Here is a 19,087-nt window from a genome sequence, read left to right as displayed (position 1 = left end):
AAGGAAGTCAGGGCAGGAACTCAAACAGGGCAGGAACCTGGAGTTAGGAGTGTTGGCAATCCTCAACACCTCAAGCAGCAGGAAAGGCTTTCCCTGAAGTGAGCACATACTCCCTTCAAAACCTTTGTTATACTTTGTAAACCTTGTGAGGTCCTGTATCCCAGGCTTCGCTAAAAGCAATAACCGCCATTTCCTAAAGCTATATCAGCTTTTCCCAGCCCCAGGGAGAGAGTGAGTGGTCAGGCCCTGCCCAACAAGAAAAAAAAAAAAAAAAAAAAAATCTCACCAATACCTGAGCTGACCCCAAAATCAGGCCACATAATCCCTCCAATCCCAGGTCACCTTAGAAAATTTACCCCCTATCCCCAAGAAACTCTACATAACCCTTGTGTTCTGCCCAATTCTCTGCTACTCCTCACCCAAGCAGAGGCAGACACCCTCCTGGGTTCTTCCCACTCAGTACATCTCTTGTGTGAGGTTTGTTGTGCTGTGTGATTTTATTTGTATTCTTTGGCTCCCAGTTGCCAGGATACCTTTCCATCTGAGCTGTAACTCTTACAAGGAGGTGATACAGAGGTTATGGAGAGGTGCTATTTACTGGCTTGCTCCTCATGGCTTGCTCAGCCTGCTTTCCAATAAAACCCAGGACGACCAGGTTGGCATCACTCATAATGGTCTGTGTCGTGCCCAAATTCTGAACCCCAAAATCACCAAGAGACCCAATCTGATGCAAAAGCAAAGAGTCTTTAATTAATTAATGATTAACTCAGTTCATCTGTCCATTGACAAGGCAAGTGGAACAAGAAGGACCCTTAGAGACTTCGGGGCAGGAAATTTATTGGGGTGGAGCAATGGGAGTGTCTGGGGTCTGCAACAGTCTCAGGATTGGTGCACTTCCGGGCTTGGGCAACCTGGCCTTTGTTGATTGGTCAATTGGTTGCTATGGCCTATAGGCCCTCCCAGGGCAATTGCTATGTCACTGTTAATGTAGAGTACAGAGCCCGCCAGCTAACTTCTGATTGGTTTCTTGCCACGTGGAGGGTATCTGACCCAGTGAGTGGGAGGTCTTTAAAGGTCAGGAAGCTCAGCACATATAGCTGAGGCCTACCTCTTGCTGGGTCTTTTCTGCAGCCTCTCATGGCTGCCAAAGCACGGGGCCGGGTGAGGGTCTGTTCCCTTCAGTCTGGGCTTTCCCACATCAATCACTAATTTTAAAAATGCCTTATGGTGTTGGAGAGATGGCTCAGAAGTTAAGAGAACTGGCTGCTCTTCCAGAGGTCCTGAATTCAATTCCCAGCAATCACATGGTGGCTTGCAACCATCTATGATGAGATCTGGTGACCTCTTCTGGTGTGTGGAAGTACTTAGATTAATAGAAATGGGCTAATAATTAAGACAGCGTTAGCTAATAAGAAATTATAGTAACAGGCTAACAGTATTATATCAAATACAGAGTTTCTGTGTGTTATTTGGGGCTGGCTCAGTGGTGGTACCAGACCGGCGGCGGGGGAGGGGGGACGAGATCCACTCTTAACATAAAGGCACCCAACATGGTGGGGCATGAACCCATGACCCTGAGATTAAGAGTCTCATACTCTACTGACTGAGCTAGGCCGGGCTTGGTGTCAGTGGCATTGAGAGTGTCGGGCAGCTGCTGGGTCTCGGCCTGAGATGGCGACAGCAGTGAAGCTCTCAGGGCTCTCTGGGGTCCACTCTCCGTTCCCGCTACCAGACTTGGGGGGGGGGGGGACATGACCCACTCTTAACAGGTGTGCAGGCATATATGCAGGTAAAACACAATTAATAAATCAATTAATGTAGAGAGCCACCGGTGCCATTCCCGAAGATGGCACCGGTTTCCTGTCCATACGCCAGCAAGGCACGGATGTGCGATCCACGTCATGGGGTGACCGTTACAAGCGTTGTGGGCTACAACTGTCAGTAACTGACACGACTCCTCTGAGCATATATAAGCAGAGCCCTTTTTCCTCCTCGGGGTCTTCCCTCAACTTGCTGTAATGAGCCGCGCAATAAACATAGCTGCAGAAGAATCCTGTTGTTGAGCGTCGTTCTTGCAGGCAAGGCGATAGCGTTTGACAAATTAATCTTTGTTAAAAAAAAATGCCTTACAGATTTATGAAGGTACTTGCTCTAGTGAGACTCCCTCCTCTTCAATGACTCTAGCTTGTATCAAATTAACAAAACAATTGAGCCAGTTTACTTTAAAGATGAGTTGACCTCTGAAGAAAAACCAGGACATGTGTTACACTGAGGAAGAGCACAACACCTCTTAATTAGAAAAGATGATTGTACATCAAGCAGCATGACCCTTTAATCTAAACTAACCTATATAACTAATAAATGCTTTTCACATTTGGAAAGGAGAACCTTTCCAAAATTTAGGGTTGATGAAGTGTTTTAATTTTGTCTTTTCTGGAGAATAAAGGTATCCTGCTAAGAAATACAAAGACCACTGGACAATTGAGACATCTGAAGAAAAAAAAACCAATAATCCAGAAAAATTGTCCCAAGAAAAGGAGTAAAGTGGCCTATTGGTATATCATATTTATAACAGGATAAAATTTCATAAATCTTCCCAAATGTTTATTTTTGTTTTTCTCTACAGACATATCATACAAATGGTCTTTTTGTAGTCCAATTAAAGATTAAAGCTGGCTTTGGAGTTGGAGTGTGGCTCTATCCTTCTCTAAACCCAAGTGTCCTTGTTAAAGAAAAATCTAAAATCTTTGTTTCATGTCAGAAGAGCCACCATATATGAGACAGAAGAAAAACAAATAATTAAAGGACTATTGTATTGACACTAATCTCATAATCCTTTGGTTTTATATTGATTTTTAACAGCTTTTCTTAAATCATAAATATTATATTTACATTTAAAAATTATAAGATTTATGTATGTATTTTAAAGTTTTTGCCATTATGTTAATGGTCATATAGAGTACTGACTAATCCTAGAAAAAGATTTCCATTACCTTCCTGTACAAGATAGTGGGTTTGAGTCTCTACCAGCTTTCTGCAGTGAACCATGATGAGGCCTAACAGCAACCTTTGAAGTCTCCAAAAAGATGATGGGGCCCCACAACGACAATTGCACCAGGACTATAACAACACCATTATGCTGAACAACACCAACTAAAGATCAGCTTTGACTACAAATGGCTCAGAACAATTTCAAGGAGGCCAGCTGAGATGATCCAGCCCTACAGACACTGCTCAGAACAACTTTGAGATGACCATCTGAGATGATCCAGCCTCACACACTATACTCTAGCCAGGACTTTCCTTTCATGCTTAGCCTGGACAAAAATGACACAGCGTAATAGTTAACCCAAATTTTTCTTTTCAGGATCCCCTAAAGATGCCACCACCCTCACTCAGCAGAAAGTAACTTTAAGAACCTGATGCCCACATCCCAAGAGGTGGGGTAGATTGTATTTGGTCACTCTTGGGTTATAGAAATTTGTCATTGTTTAGGGGGATTGATTACAAAATGTTGTTGGTTGTGGTCAGAAAGAAAGTTAAACAAAGGGGATTAAATTCAAGGTTTTTGCTTTAATTAAAAAAAAAAAGGATACAGATGTGATAGGATAAAAAGGGTAGATTATTGAATCAACTCTGAAAAGAAAAAAGGAAGGATATAGATATAGTAAGATAAAAAGCTAGATTATTGAATCTACTTCTGAAAAGTACAGATATGATGAGATAAAAAGGCAGATTATTGAATATACGTCTAAAAAGCAACTACTAGTTTTAATATTTTTTATTGGATTGGTCTTCTGTGTATCATAATTAATACAAATTTGAGATTAATTTTGTTAATTAATACTGTACATATATTTCTAATATTGTTCAAGGTATTGTACCTATACAACTCATTTAACAATTTATTGAAAATTCTAGTCCTTGAAAGTTATTATTAACAACTGCATAAGATAATAAAAAAATGTAGGTTAATAATTAGTCAACTATTACAATTGAACTTGTAGTTACATTAGGTATGTTCTCAAAGTCAAACAGAGATATATTTTAGGAAAACCAGTCATCTGTAGTAGGTTAAATAAGGATCAGGATAAACAAATAGGCCGAATAGATTTTTATTCAAGGAGAAATAACTTACAACCTAGACAGATGAACCCAGGAAATTCCACCCGATGCTCTCCTGTCTGAGTCACGCCAGCAAGAGAGCTTTTCCCGGCTCTCTCTCCGACCTCCTTCCACAGGTACCTCACTTCCGCCCATGGCTCCACCCCCCAATGGGCGTGGTCAGTGCCACAGAAGGACTATCTCACTACAGGTACTGAAAAAATTCCACGTGGAGTTTACTTCATTTGTGGCAAAAGTAGCCACTGGGCAAGAAAGTGCCCTTGTCTCAACTGATGGCAGTATGCTGTCTGAATTGGACAAACAAGACAGAAAAGAGATTGACTGCAAAACTTTGCCAATACAAGGCAGGACAGTCCTTCAAATATCCTGCTTCACAGAAATGTCTGTCACACATGCTTGACTTTTAAGCCAAAGATGGATGCCCCAACATTTCAGAAAAACTTTGGGTGACTGTCCAGGCAGCCAGCTGTTTTTGTCATTTCTCACATTTTTTAGAAGTTGTTTGTTCAAACTTCTTGTTTACTCAGTTAATATTATTTCTTTCTTGGGTCTCTGAGAGAGTTGAAGACTAGATAGTTACAGTTATAGTTTACCAGACTCAGAAAAGAAACTCACTGAAGAAATGTAAACTATATAAGATTGAGAGACATTAAAAGATAATTTGATGGGGGAATGGGATGGGAGAAGGGTCAGGGGGCATGAGAAGGAGGGAGGGAGAGGGAACTTGGATCAATATGTAAAATAAGAAAAAATAAATAAAAAATAAAAAGCAGAAAAAAAAAGATAATTTGACAATGCAAATTAGAATAGAAAGTAAGTTAGGTACAAGACTTTAAACTCACCAAGATAGGACAGATAATGAACTATTTTCTTTGAATTTGTCAAATTAAAGTGGACTAGAAATTTTCTCTGAATTTGTCAAATGCAAACGGACTAGATACTATTAATGTACTTATCACCTGTATATATTGTATATACTTATTGTAATTATTATATATAGTTTTTCTTATGTTAGTTGTAGCCTTATTTTTGTATTAGACAAAAAAGGGGAATTGTGGTGACATATTGTTTATGATCTAATAAAGCACTTAGAATCAAAATGCAAAGCTAGCCATACTAGTTAGCTATAGAAGCTGGGCAGTGGTGGCACGCACCTTTAATCCCAGGTCACAGGATATAAAGGCAGATGGATCTCTGTGAGTTCAGAGCCACCCAGGGCTACATTACAGTGAATCAGTCTCAAAGACAGTTAGAACTCATGCCTTTAATCCCAGCCCTAGAGAAGCATATAAAAGACAGGAACCCAGTATTTCAGATGGCATTCTGAGATTTAGTCTCCAACCACATTGAAGAGCCTATAAAATAAGAATAACAGTGATTCTCACAGAGCTGTTTCCAAGATTAAGTGTGATGATCCTGAAAAGCTGCTTAGCAACAGTGTCTAGCACTTGTTGAAATAAGATCAGTGTTTGAAATGACACAAGGAATATTTAGAATGCTACCCTGCCTCCTGAGAGAACACAGCTCTCTCCCTGCAGAGAAGACCAGGCATTACACCATGACTATAGTTGAATCTGCTACCATGGAGAGGGGTAAGTTTCTCCTCAAAACCAAATGTTCCAATACCATGATTTTTGATTGAGAGTAACTATCACTATTAAGGGCTGTGGTCCACACTTGGCTGATCCCCTGGTCAGCTATAAGGCCATCCTTATAGCTGATAAGTATGCTTGTCCAGCAGAGATTTGTGACAACTTGTACAAGCACCTGAGCTAAACGAAAGGCCATAAATGTCCTCAGCCCTCATTGAGTTCACAATATGAGAAGACAAAATGAACACAAGGAAGTCGCACACAGTGCTGGGTGGGGGGAGGGGGTGGGAAGCTCAGCTGGTAAAGTGCAAACATGACGGCTTCAGAACCCATGTTTTTAAATGCCAGGCAAAAGCCAGTCAGTGGTGGCTCACACCTTTAATCCCAGCACTTGGGAGGCAGAGGCAGGCAGATCTCAGTGAATTCCAGGACAGCCTGGTCTACAAAGCAAGTTCCAGGACAGCCAGGACTGTTACACAGTTAACCCTGTCTCAAAAAACAAACAAACAAACTGGCAACTGCTGTCATCCCGTCTCTGGGGAAGCAGCAACTGGAGGATACCTGGAGTTGGCTGGCCAGCCAGCCTCGCCTTATTGGTGGACTCCAAGCCAATGGGAGATGCTCTTTCAAAGAAACAGAATGTATGACCTGAAACTGTCCTTTGGCCTCCACATGTACACACACACACACACACACACACACACACACACACACACACGCGCGCGCGCGCGCGCCCAGAGAAAGCCATATGTAGCAGAATGTGCTCAGAACTGTGGCATACTAAACATCAAAGCAGAAAACGGTCTCACAGAAGTACAGAAACGTGTCGAGGGGAAGGCCAGCCTGCTGGGGAGAGTCCTACAGGCCTTAGGTCTGCCTGAATGGCATATCCAGTCCATCCAACCACGCTTTAGACTGTTGTGAGGGAAAGGTACTGCTCTGATCCTCTTCATGTTTCTAGGCTCAGCCTTGATGGAGGGGAAGGAAGCAGAGGACTGAGCTGGAGGGATTTGCCACCACCTCTGTTTTTGCTTTCACCCCCAAAAATGTGACCACCTACAGCCCAAGGGGTCTTCCTCGTTAAATCCTCTACTGTGCAGTTTTTGTTTTGTTCTCAACATGGTCTCCTGTTTAGCCCTGACTGGCTTAGAACTCACAACCCTCCTGTTATTTGGGATTACAGACTTGCTCTACTATACTTACTATCCAACTTTGTCTTACATGTCTTGTTACTCTTATTCCTCAAGAAAACAACACAAGCAAACAAGAGCTACAACTGCAATGCTGTATTGCTTATTGTTTGTTTTTGGCTTTTTGTTTTGTTTTTCGAGACAGTTTCTCTGTTTAATCCACTCGCTGTCCTGTAACTTGCTTTGTAGACCAGGCTGCTCTAAGACCCGCCTGCCTCTAACTCCCAAGCGCTAGGATTAAAGGTGTGCGTGTACCACCACCACCTGGCATGACAAACTCTTTGACATATCATTCTAAGGGTTTCTTATTTCTCATTGTACATTGTCCAGCTATACAGATAACACACAAAAGTATGTTATTGCTAAAATATCCCTTGGTATATGAGTGTAATTCCAGCATTTGGGAAGTAGAGGCAGGAAAATCGGGAATTCCAGGCTATCTTTGGCTACAGGATACCTTATCTCAAAAATGAAATTAAAATAATAAAAATTTAAGGAAACTGGACACCATGGTGAAGTCTTGTAGTCCATCACTTGGAAGATAGCACCAGGAGGCCCAGGAACTTCAAGTCATCTTTGGTTACATGTAGAGTTTGAAACCAGCCTGGGCTATCAAAAAAAAAAAAAAAAAAATAAGTTATAAGTTAGACATGATAGCATATACTTGTAACCTCAGCACTTGGGAAGTGGGTCTGGATGATCAGGAATTCTAGGTCATTCTAGCCTACAAAGTGAGTTTGAGGCTACATGAGCCCCTGCCTCGATAATAAAACAACAAAATCCTGTTTTACATTTAGAAAGAGTTGTATTTATCTCTGTGTCTTAAAGATCAGACAATGAGTCTAAGGGGGAAAGAGCCAATCCTTTACAATTACAAATGACCTAAAGCAGGGCTGGAACACCAGGAGGCCACTTCAGGGGTCATTCCCCTGTCACAGTAGGGAACAGCCAGGTCCTAGGCAAAGGCCAGCAGAGACAAGCAAGGTCTGGAAGCCCTGGGCACTTCCCAGGGCTGAGCTCAGGGTTGACACTAGGAGCCAAGTGAGCCCTGCCTCTTGCCCCAGAAAGCTCACACTGACCCCAGGCTGGGGCATCCTGCCATTAGGGCTGTCACAGCAGAGGTAAGACAGCCAGAGCTCTGCCAAGCGGCCAGGCCTAGCACAGGGGCCAGATCTGAGGGAGGATGGGGTGATGGGCACTGTCCTAGATTGCTTTCTATTGTTATGATAAAGGCTGTGATGTGACCAAAAGTAACTCTGGGAGGAAAGAGTTTATTTGGCTTAGGTATCCTAGGTCACAGTCCATTGAGAGAAGCCAATACAGGAACTCAGGGCAGGAACTGAAGCAGAAACCAGGGACCAACCCTGCTTACTGGCTTGCTCCTTGGGTCAAGTTTCTTTAACCTCCCATGAACACCTGCCCGGGAGTGACATCGCCCACGATGTCTGTGCCCTCCCACATCAATCACTGATTAAGAAAACACCACAGAGACTTGATATGATGGAGGCATTTTCTCAATTAAGGTTTCTGTCCCAGTAACTCTAGCTTGTGTTGACAAAAACAAACTAACAACTAACATGGCACCTTTCAGTGGCTGCAAAAGACCAGACCCTTTGAAGTGGATGTCTGTGTTCTCCCATCAAAAGCAGACAGTGGGCCCATCATGTTGCTGGTGACTTCCAAGGTAGTAACACACATTCCAGGCTCCAGAATGGACTGAGCTATGGTGAAACCACTAGAGGTGTGTCTTTGAAAGGTAGATCTTGTCCCTGGACCCTCCCTGCCCCTTCTCTCCCTCTCGACTTCCCTCCTTGTTTCCTTCTCACCTCCTTGTTCTATCAGGTACTCCCTTGCCAGGACCTCCTGCCCCACCTAGGCCCAGCTCTTTGGAAGTATGAGCCAAGATCAGGCCCTTTCCCTTTAAGTCATTTCCTCGGTGTCTTAGGAGACAAACATAGCTCAGTGGTGGAATGTCTTAGTTACTGTTCTGTTGCTGTGGGAGACACCAGGACCAAGGCAACTTACAGAAGGAGGCATTTCATTTGGGAGGTTTGCTAACAGTTTCAGGGGGTTAAATCTGTGAGCATCGTGGCAGGGGGCAGCCATGGAGCTGGAGCGGTAGCTGAGAGCTCACATCTGATCCGTAAGTTGCAGGCAGAGAAAGAGAGGCTGGCCTTTTAAAATCCCAAAGCCCACACCCTAGTAACAAACCTCCACCAACAAGGCCACACCTCCTAATCCTCCCTAAACAGTTTCTACCACTGGGACTCCAACAGTCAAATACATGAGCCAGTAGAGGCTATTCTCATTCCAACTTTGCCAAGCACATGCAAGCCTTTGGCTATGACCCTCCAACATCACAAAACTACAGAGAAGAGAAGGAGAGATGACTCAGTGGGTAAGAATGTTTGCCACAAAGGAAAGAGAATCTGGATTTAAATCCTGGAAGGCCACACATGCTGGTAACCCCAGTGTCGAGGGACAAAGAAAGGAAGATACTGAGAGCTCATTGGCTAGCCAGCCTAGCTGCAATGGTGACCTTCAGATTTAACAAGAAACCCTATCTTTAAAAAAAAGAGGGGGGTGGGGAAGCAGTGCAGGAAGATGTCTGACTTATTGCTCTGGCTTGTGTGTGTGTGTGTGTGTGTGTGTGTGTGTGTGTGTAAAGGAAGAGGAAGGAGAAAGGGAGAGGGACTAAAGCCACCCCCCATTCACCCCATGCACTGGGAGTTTGTCCTCCAGTCCCCTAGGCTTGTACATCCCCATTCATGGGATTTATCTTCTTTCAAAGTGCTAAGAGAGAAAGTGGCCTAACTCCTTTGTTTACACTTCAGTATAAATGAAGCCCAAAGGCACCTCTTCTGGAACTTGTGAATTTAAAGGAACACCCTAATTATGAAGTAAAAACCTTGTCCTGGTTACAGTCATTCCCACTAGGAAGCAGAACACTTTCCCACCACTCCATCTTTGAGTCCCAGGTTTGCATTTTACATTTGCTGTACTTCTAGATCTTTCTACATGACTGTCTGATTGATGTTACTGTCTCCCTAGGTTAAAGACCAAGTTATGTTTGGCTCACACAACTTTTTTTCTTTTTCTTTCTTTCTTTCTTTCTTTTTTTTTTTTTTTTTTTTTTTTTTTTTTTTGGTTGAACAAGTGAATTAAATCAAAGAATTTAATAAAAGTTAGGGACATAACTCAAAGCAGAACACATTGATGAGACCCTGGGTTGGATCTCAGCAATGAAGAAAAAAAAAAAGTTAACAAAATGAAACAATGCTTTTACTCAGGCCTTATGGAAAAACATCCTCCCATTCACCATGTTAGACATGGTTCTGTTTTGATGCACCCAGCATCTGTCTGGGGATCCTCTCTTCCTCTGACCTCAGTGCATGTATTTTGCACAGGAGCGGAGCAAATGACCCAAGCTGGGCCAATCATAAGCAGTCACCATAAGAGAAGCCAGAGTCACTAGGCAAAAGAAGTGAGCCTGGGGAAGTAAAGGGGGCGGGGGCGGGGAAGCAGAGGTCCGGGAAATGATTGGCTGCTGGCAAGAGCAGAGCCAGCTTCATGGAGAATTTGTAGCCAGAATGGGTAGGATTTCATTCTCTAGAGACTGGGCAAAGGCATTTTCAACACAAGGAACAAGGCCATGCACAGAGGGACAGGAGCATGTCAGACACATTTGGAAGCTGGCATGGGCCCAGCATGACATGAGCAAAGGAATGATGTGGGAGTGGAAGATAAGATAGGTCCAAAGCTATGGGATGCCATGCGAAGGATCTAAGGGGCGCCCGGGAAACAGTCTAAACCTATCCTGCATGGGAGTGGTGGGTAACCTGAGCAGGCCTGGGCAGCTTGAGTTGATCTGTCAGCACTGGATTAAAGGAAAAGTCTGGGCTTGGACACAAATGGCACAGGGCTGGCCAAGGAAATGCAAAGGGCATAGGCAACTGGACAGAAGGGGCATGACTGCTGGCCAGGGCACTGGAGGAAGCCATCATCAGGCCTTGGCAAGTAAGAACAAGGCAGAGAGCTCTGCCCAGCTTGCAAGACCCTGGGCTAGATGTCCAGCACAGACAGAGGGAGAGAAGGAGAGGGGGAGGGAGGGAAAGAAAAAGGAAAGAAGGAAGGAGGGAAGGAAGGAAGAAAACTCTTTTGGTGACTTCCAATCATCTGGGTTCTGGGTAGTGGCTTGAAAAGGCCAGGCTTTGGCACGGGTTCAATCTGAGTTTAAACTGGGCATGAGATGGTACATGCCTATAATATCGGCACTTAGGAAGTGGAAGACAGAAGGATCAGGAGTTCAAGGTCATCTCATCTTCAACCACACACAGAGTTCAAGGCCAGCCTGAAAGATGAGAGACTCTGTCTAAAAAATAAAAAAATTGAAAAAGCCAGGCTGGGTAGTGGTGGCGCTCACCTTTAATCCCAGCACTCAGAAGGTAGAAGCAGGTGGATCTCTGTGAGATCAAGGCCAGCTTGGTCTACAGACCTACACAGAGAAACACTGTTTCAAAAAATAAATAAATAAAATAAAATAAAATAAATAAAAAAATAAAAAGGCAGGTGGTGGCCCATGCTTTTAATTCTAGCACTAGCACTAAGGAGAAAGAGGTAGGCAGATCTCTGCATTCTAGACCAACTTGGTCTACAGAGTGAGTTCCAGGACAGCCAAGGCTATGCAGAGAAACCCTATCTCGAAAAATCAAAAGAAGAAGAATACTGGAGAGGTGACTCAGGGGTTAAAAGCACTTACCACTCTTCCAGAGGACCTAGATTCAGTTCCTAGCACCCATACAGAGACTCAGAACCTTCAATAACTCCAGCTCCAAAGAATCCTATGCCTCTTCTAACCTGTATGGGCACCAGACACATACATGGTAAACAGACATACAAGCAAGCAATATACCCATATACATTAAACAAAAATGTAAAGAAGAAGTATATAAAATAAAATACAATCTGAGTTTGAATCCTAGCTCCAGCACTGAGTTCTGTGGGGACTAGAAAGATGGTTCAGTTCAAACGGTTAAGAATATTTACATTTTTTTTTTTTTACAGATGACTTGGGTTCTGTTCCCAGCCATGACATGGTAGCTCCATTCATCCATAACTTCAGTTCAAAGGGGTTCGGTTCCCAAAACCTACACTATGCAGTTCACAACTTGCTTGCAACTCCAGCTCCAGAAGATCCAATGTACTCCTTAAATATCTGCACTGGTGTTCATAAACCCACACAGACATGCATCCATACCCAGAATTCACTACTTTAAAAACTGAATCTTTTAAAAAAGAAAGAAAAGAGATAACAGTACCAAACTCAAAGGTTACTGAAAGGTTACTCAAAGGAAATGATTGAGGTAAAGCACTTTCCAGGGTGTCAGGAAGAGAATAAATACATACCTAATATAGCTAAATGGGTAAAAAGTTTCCTTTTGGGGAAGTGCAAATGTCCTAAAATTAGGTTACAGCAATGGCCACATAACTTTAAACATCTAACAGCCACTGAACTGCAGACTTTTAAATAAGGGAAATTTCTAGTATGTAAATTATATCTCAAGAAATCTCCTAAAAATAATGTGTTTTGTCATGACAGTTCTTGTCTGTTTCCTACTCGGGAACTCTGCAGGTGATTTCAAACCACTCTGCAAATGTCCTGATAATGGCATTTTCTTTTAAAAGGTCCTGGTCAGCCAAAGCAAATGGGTTGCTTTGTTCTCACATAGACGAGACCCACAAGCGTCAGTGTACACTGTGTTGTCCAGACTTCATTGCCATTTCATCTTAGCCTCAGAGCTCAACATGCCTTCGAGAGTTTACCATCACATCCACATTCCAGACAACAAAATGAAAGAAGAAACCTGGGTGGTGTCACCTGTAATAGAAAGACTCTGACCGCAGGATGCAAAGTCCAACACCAGCCTGAGCAATTAGTGAGACACTCTCTTAACGACAAGCAAAACGATAAAGGAAAAGAAAAGGCACCAGGGGGTGTGGTAGGGTGGAGGGTTGGGAAGGTGGGGGATGGCGCAAGGTGGCTCATGCCTTTAATCCCAGCACTCAGAAGGCAGAGACAGTGGATCTCTGAGAGTTCAAGGCCAGCCTGGTCCACAGAGCAAGTTCCAGGACAGCCACTAATGTTACACAGAGAAACCTTGTCTTGAAAAACCAAAAGAAAAAAGGAGAGAGAGAAGGCTTGCCTCTTAGAGGGAGATGTTCCTAAGGGATATTATATTTCATTGTCCAGTACTTAATCACACGGCCACATCTGTTTGCAAAAGGAATTGATATATACTGTCTTTTTACTCTTTTGTCTTAAATTTGTATTTATTTTTATGCATGTGAATATTTTTCCTGTATATATGTGCAGTACTTGTGTGTGTGGTGCCCACAGAGGCCAGAAATGGCCATTAAATCCCTTGGAACTGGGAGCCACCCTGTGGGCAATGGGGAGCTCTTAACCACATAGCTATCTCTCCAGCCCTGATACATGCAGTCTTGTAGCTCAGATGTGACTACAGTTCAGTTTATTAAAGGCAGAAATGGTTATTGGAGATGAACAACAGTCCCTGCTATACCTGCTGCTTATCTGACAGAGAGGCAGCATACAAACAAACACAAAAGTAAATAAGTGAACGAGCAAAGTTCATAAACTCTTTGAAAGAAATAGGCAACAAATACTACAGCTGCTCTTTGTGAGTCATGTTGTGGTATTACCTATTCAAATTAATATAACTGGAGTTTGAAAATAGATACTGAGCTGGTGGTGGTGCACGCCTTTAATCCCAGCATTTGGGAGATAGAGGCAGGTGGATCTCTGTGAGTTAGAGGCCAGCCTGATCTTCATAGCGAGTTCCGGGATAGCCAAAACTGTTACACAGAGAAACCCTGTCTCGAAACCCAAAGACTAAAGTAGATACTGAACCATGCGGACTGTGTGTTTCCTATCTTACAGACCTGTCTATACCGAAACCAGTCAGGGTATCCAGACAGGCACTAAACCTCTGCACACTGAGACCACCTCCCCTCAACAGCGACAGCCAATCACGATGCTGCACGTCACAGCCTTGGCTTCCTGGCTGCTCCTTTAGCAATGCAGTACAATCCCATGCACTTCAGCCTGTCTGTTATCTTCATGATCACTGAGCCAGAATCCTCACATGGCTAAAATGGGCATGCCGACAGAGATGTACCTCTTTCTCTTGTCATCCTGATCCCTGTTCTAAGGGGACACCTGACCGGCCTGGTGTGATCCAATGCCCACTATCAAAGCTGTGGAACCCTGCCTGAGCTGCCGATCTGAGATTTTAGCCCTGAAAATAATCCAGTGTCTGGGCTACTGTTTGTGTGTGCCTATCCACATTTTTCTTATTCTATAAACACGCCAGTCACAGTAGTAGGGCCCACATTCGCCCAGGGAGAAGGTCAAGTGTACACAATCTTGGTTTTAAGAATTTGGAGAGGCACTGTTCACTCCAGTTCCACTACGTTTCCCACCCCAGATAGCATCCCTCTAGACCTCCCCACCCGAGTGCTTTCTCCTTGTATTAATAAGGAAATGTTCTACACCGAGGTAGCTGTGTCAGCCTGAAGCCATATGGCCATTTTAACCTCTGTGCTCGAGATCCAGGGGCTCAGGCACCTGTTTGCCCAGTGGCTCTTGCTCTTTCCCAGCCTAACAGCCTCTTGAAGTCGCAGCGACTTCAGCTTCCTCAGCAGCTCCCCTGAGAGGCCTTTAAAACCTCCTTCAGACCTCCTAGCAAGTGCTTGATTCCCCGGATCTTTTGCCTTGCTGCTTCTCATGCAATTCAGGAACCCCGCTGGCTTTTGCAACAGTCTCACCTCATCTTCTGGAATGACCACGCAGTTGAGAAGAATTTGGTCAACTCACAGCAGGCCAGGGTAGTCCTTTCATCCTTGAAATGCAAACTTACACATTCCCCGTGTGCTTGCCCACCTTGTAGTAGGTGTTGGAGTGCCCCTCCCCTCTACTCCCTTCCCTCAAACCCCCCCCCCTTCCTATCCTTGCCTGCACTGGGCACACAATTCTCTCCGCTTTTCTGAGGTTGACCGATCCTAAAGTTCTTTTTTGTTTGTTTGGAGGTTGTTTTGTTTTGTTTTGTTTGTTATTGGATTTTTTGTTTGTTTGTTTGTTTTTTGTTTTTCTAACATTTGTTATCATAGCTTTATCTTTTCCTTTTTCTTAGACAGCTTTTTCACTATGTCGCTCAGGATGGCCTTGAACTCATAGAGATCAGCCTGCCTCTTCTTTCCGAATGCTTTTTAAATTTTGAGTCCGAGGCTAGATTCACATTAGAAATCATTTAACACAGCATATGCGAGGCCTTGGAGTTCAGAGCAGTCACAAAAGTAGAGGAGAGAAGGATAAGAAAGAGGCTGACTTCCCATAACATAGAAGCCACCATTCGAAAATAGGCACTTCTATGTTTCTGAGGGTTTGTTTACTCAGCTTAGTCCTGGAGATGGCACCCATGGTCTCAAGCATGCTAGACAAACCTTTTGCTAACAGAGCCACATCCTCAGCCTCCTCCATGGCCCTCTCCTTGCTACTTTGTTTGTGGTGGGTTTATTTGAGTGGGGAAGTTGTTTGTTTTTTTCAGACAGGCTTTTGCATAGACCAGGCTGGCCTTACATTTACTATGTAGAGGACCTTCAGTCTTCCTACCTCCACCTCCCAAGCTCAGGAACTTTAGGCAATTACCACCATGTCCATCTCTCCAGTGATTTTAGGTGTATTGTATTTTACAAATATCACCACTAATTCCAGAACATTTTCATGACCTAATTAGTCCTATTTCCCTTCTCCTCACATGGCCTGACAACAGTCAATCACTACTCTTCTTTGTCTCTCTATGGGGTCTGGAATTCCCAATGTAGACCAGGACAGGCTGGCCCCAAACTCAAGAGCTCTGCCTGCCTCTGCCTCCCAAGTGCTGGGATTTCAGTAAATCCCTCCATTTTCCCAGCCTCCTCAGCTTCTTTCACTGGACATCACATTTTTAAGTCTCACCTGTGTTGTATCAAATTGTCATTCCTTCATAGTGATAATAACCCAAATTATGGCTATGCATTTCATTCATCAGTTACTGAACATGTGAGAGGTACTGCTATTGATGTCTGTATACAAGTTTTTGTGTGGACATCATTTTTTTCATTATTTTAAGTACATGCCTGAGAGCATCTCACCCACATGTGGGTCATATGATAACTAACAGTTTCTGCTGTTTTATCATACACCTACCTGCCTAGCAGACCCTCTGTCTTAACATTAATCCATCTCGAATTTTAGTGCACTGCAGAACAAAGTGTATGCCTCAACTCGAAACTCAATAGCATGCTTGTTAGTAACCAAAATCTGGTATTTTTTTTAGATTTTAACCTATTGTGTAGAATTTTCAGTGAGTCCTGAAATACACCATTTGTTGAATTACTACAGAAGCCTATGAAATCCAGAACAAAGACTAGAGATACAGAGTGTTATGAGCAGTTTTACCGACAACCTGGTCCCACAGCTGTGTCTGCCCCAAATAACACACAGAGATGCTGTATTAGATATAAACCTGTTGGCCAGTTACTAGTGTTTCTTATTGGCAAGCTCTGTATTAAATATTAATCCATTTCTATTAATCTGAGTGTTTCCACATGGTCTTATCTTACTGGAGAGAGGGTCCAGACATTCTTCTCTCAAATCCCTACATCTTGACTCTTCTCCACTACAACTCCCAGAATCCTCCTTGTCTCCTAGTCCCGCATATCTTGCCTTCCTATTGGCCAACAGTGCTTTATTTGTTAACCAATAAAAGAAACATATTTACAGAATGACATCTCCCATCACCAGAGTATTACCCCTCCCACCAGGTTCCCTCATGCCTCTACAGACCCTCTCCAAAAATACCAGTCCTCTCTTTTGTCCCCATTGAAAATTACTTTGTTTGGTGTCCATAATGATGCATGACTTTAATGCCAGCACTTGGGTATAGGAGGATTTTTCTGTCCCAACAGCCAGCTCCCAGATAACTACACAGAGACATTATTATTAATTATAAATGCTTGGCAGGTAGCTTAGACGTGTACTCAGTAGCTCTTACAACTTGAATTAACCCATATTTCTTACCTGTGCTCTACCATGGGGTGGCACCTTGTTTCAGTAGGGCAAATTCATCTCCTGTTTCCTCAGCATCTTCTGACAACTTGACCCTCCTTCTTCTCAGCGTTCTCTTGGTTTGGTTCTCCCACCTAACCTCTTCCTGCCTAGCTATTGACCAGTTGACTCTTTATTAAACCATATTCACAGTGTACAAAAGGATTATTCCACAGCACTTGGGAGGCAGGGGCAGGCTGATCTCTGTGAGTTTGAGGCCAATCTGGTCTATTTAATGACTGAGGACAGCCAAAGCTACACAGTTAGACCCTGTCTCAAAAAAGGAAAGAGAGTTACTTTGTCTAGTCCAACACTTCACTATGGCATGACTCTTTTCTCTGGCCCTTTCACTTAGTATACTGTTTGGAAACCTCTATCTGCCACCATTATGATATGAATATACCTGAGGTTGGTTTTCCATTTCCTGTAGAGGACCACTTGGGTGGGCCAAGTTTGGGACTGTGATCTATAAGGCTGACCTTGATGTGGCCTGGGTATTTGTTTCTTTTGGGTAAACACTGACTGGAATTGAGCTACATCTGTATGTCTTTAGTTGTACAAGAAACTAACTGCCAGACTTTTTACCAAAACAGCTGTACCATTTTTCATTTTCATACCTACAATAATGTACCAGGCTTATATATTTTATATATTTATTCATTCTATTTTATGTGTGACTGTTTTGTCTTCATGTATGTATGTGTACCACATGCATGCTTGGTGCCATGGAGGACAGATTGCCATTGGATCCCCTGGTACTGGATCATCGATGTTATAAACCACTATGTAGGTGCTGGGAATTGAATTCAGGATCTCTGGAGGAGCAACAAGTACTCTTAAGCACTGAGCCATTTATTCAGCCCTGTGAGCTTATATATTTTGAGCTGGGAAAAAAGCCTATAAATTATAAACTGCTACTATTTAAATCGTTTCATATTCCCTGCCTCGTCTTATTTTACTTTTGTTTTTTGAGACAGTATCTCATATAGTCCAGGCTGATCTCTCACTTACTCTGTAGCAGAAGCTGCCCTTGAACTCCTGACCTTCTACCTGTCTCCCAGGTGCCAGGACTATGAGCTTGTATACCACACCTGGTTCCCTATCTCACCTTAAAACTTTAAATAATCAGGCGTATGAATAACACAGTTGGTAAAGAGCTACCTTGACCATACTTTCATATGAACACTGAGTAAAAATGAGGAGGAAACTTACTCAATAAACTAATTAAATAAAATTACTTTTCCGTGATTCAAACCAATTTCCAACAAACCAGGAATACAAAGGAATGTCCTCAGCTTATAGCAGACATCAGTTCAAAACCCACAGCTAGGGCTGAAGAGGTGGCTCAGCGGTTAAGACCACTGGCTGCTCTTCCAGAGGTCCCAAGTTCAATTTCCAGCAACCACACGGTGGCTCACAACCATCTGTAATGAGATCTTGTTTCCTGCTCTGGCATATATAATAAATCTTTTTAAAAAATATAAAAAATAGCCAACATCACACCTACCATCAAAGACAATTACTTCCCTGACTGCTCTCATCATTTCTAAGTAGAGCAGTAAATAAACATAAAATAAATGGCATCTAAATCACAAGGGGAAAAAATGTTGGGAGTGTGCCAAATGCTTGCAATCCCATTACTCAGGAGGCCAAGAGAGGAGGGTTATCAGAGATTCTAGGCCAGTCTGGACTACAGAGTGAGATCCTGCCTGGTGGAGAGGTGGAGGGTGGCAAACAGATGCCCTGCCAACAATCAATTTTAATGTTATAACACTGTAGAAGTCCAGATAACCTAGATTTAGAAGTTCAATGACTTTCTCCAAACTGGCTCTATTACAAGCAGGGAGCTGTGACAAGAACTTGGGGCAGAGGCAGGAGGATCAGGAGGTCGATACCATCTTCAGCTTCAGAGTGAATTTCAGGCCAGCTGAGGCTACAGGAGACCTTGTCTCAAAAATCAAAATGGGGGGGAAAAGGAAACTGACTTTTCCTCTGTTCTGATATTCTCTCCTCTA

The sequence above is a fragment of the Phodopus roborovskii genome, unplaced genomic scaffold (assembly GCF_943737965.1).
Source record: "Phodopus roborovskii unplaced genomic scaffold, PHOROB, whole genome shotgun sequence".
NCBI classification, from domain to species: Eukaryota; Metazoa; Chordata; class Mammalia; order Rodentia; family Cricetidae; genus Phodopus; species Phodopus roborovskii.
This window is presented reverse-complemented; position numbering follows the sequence as displayed.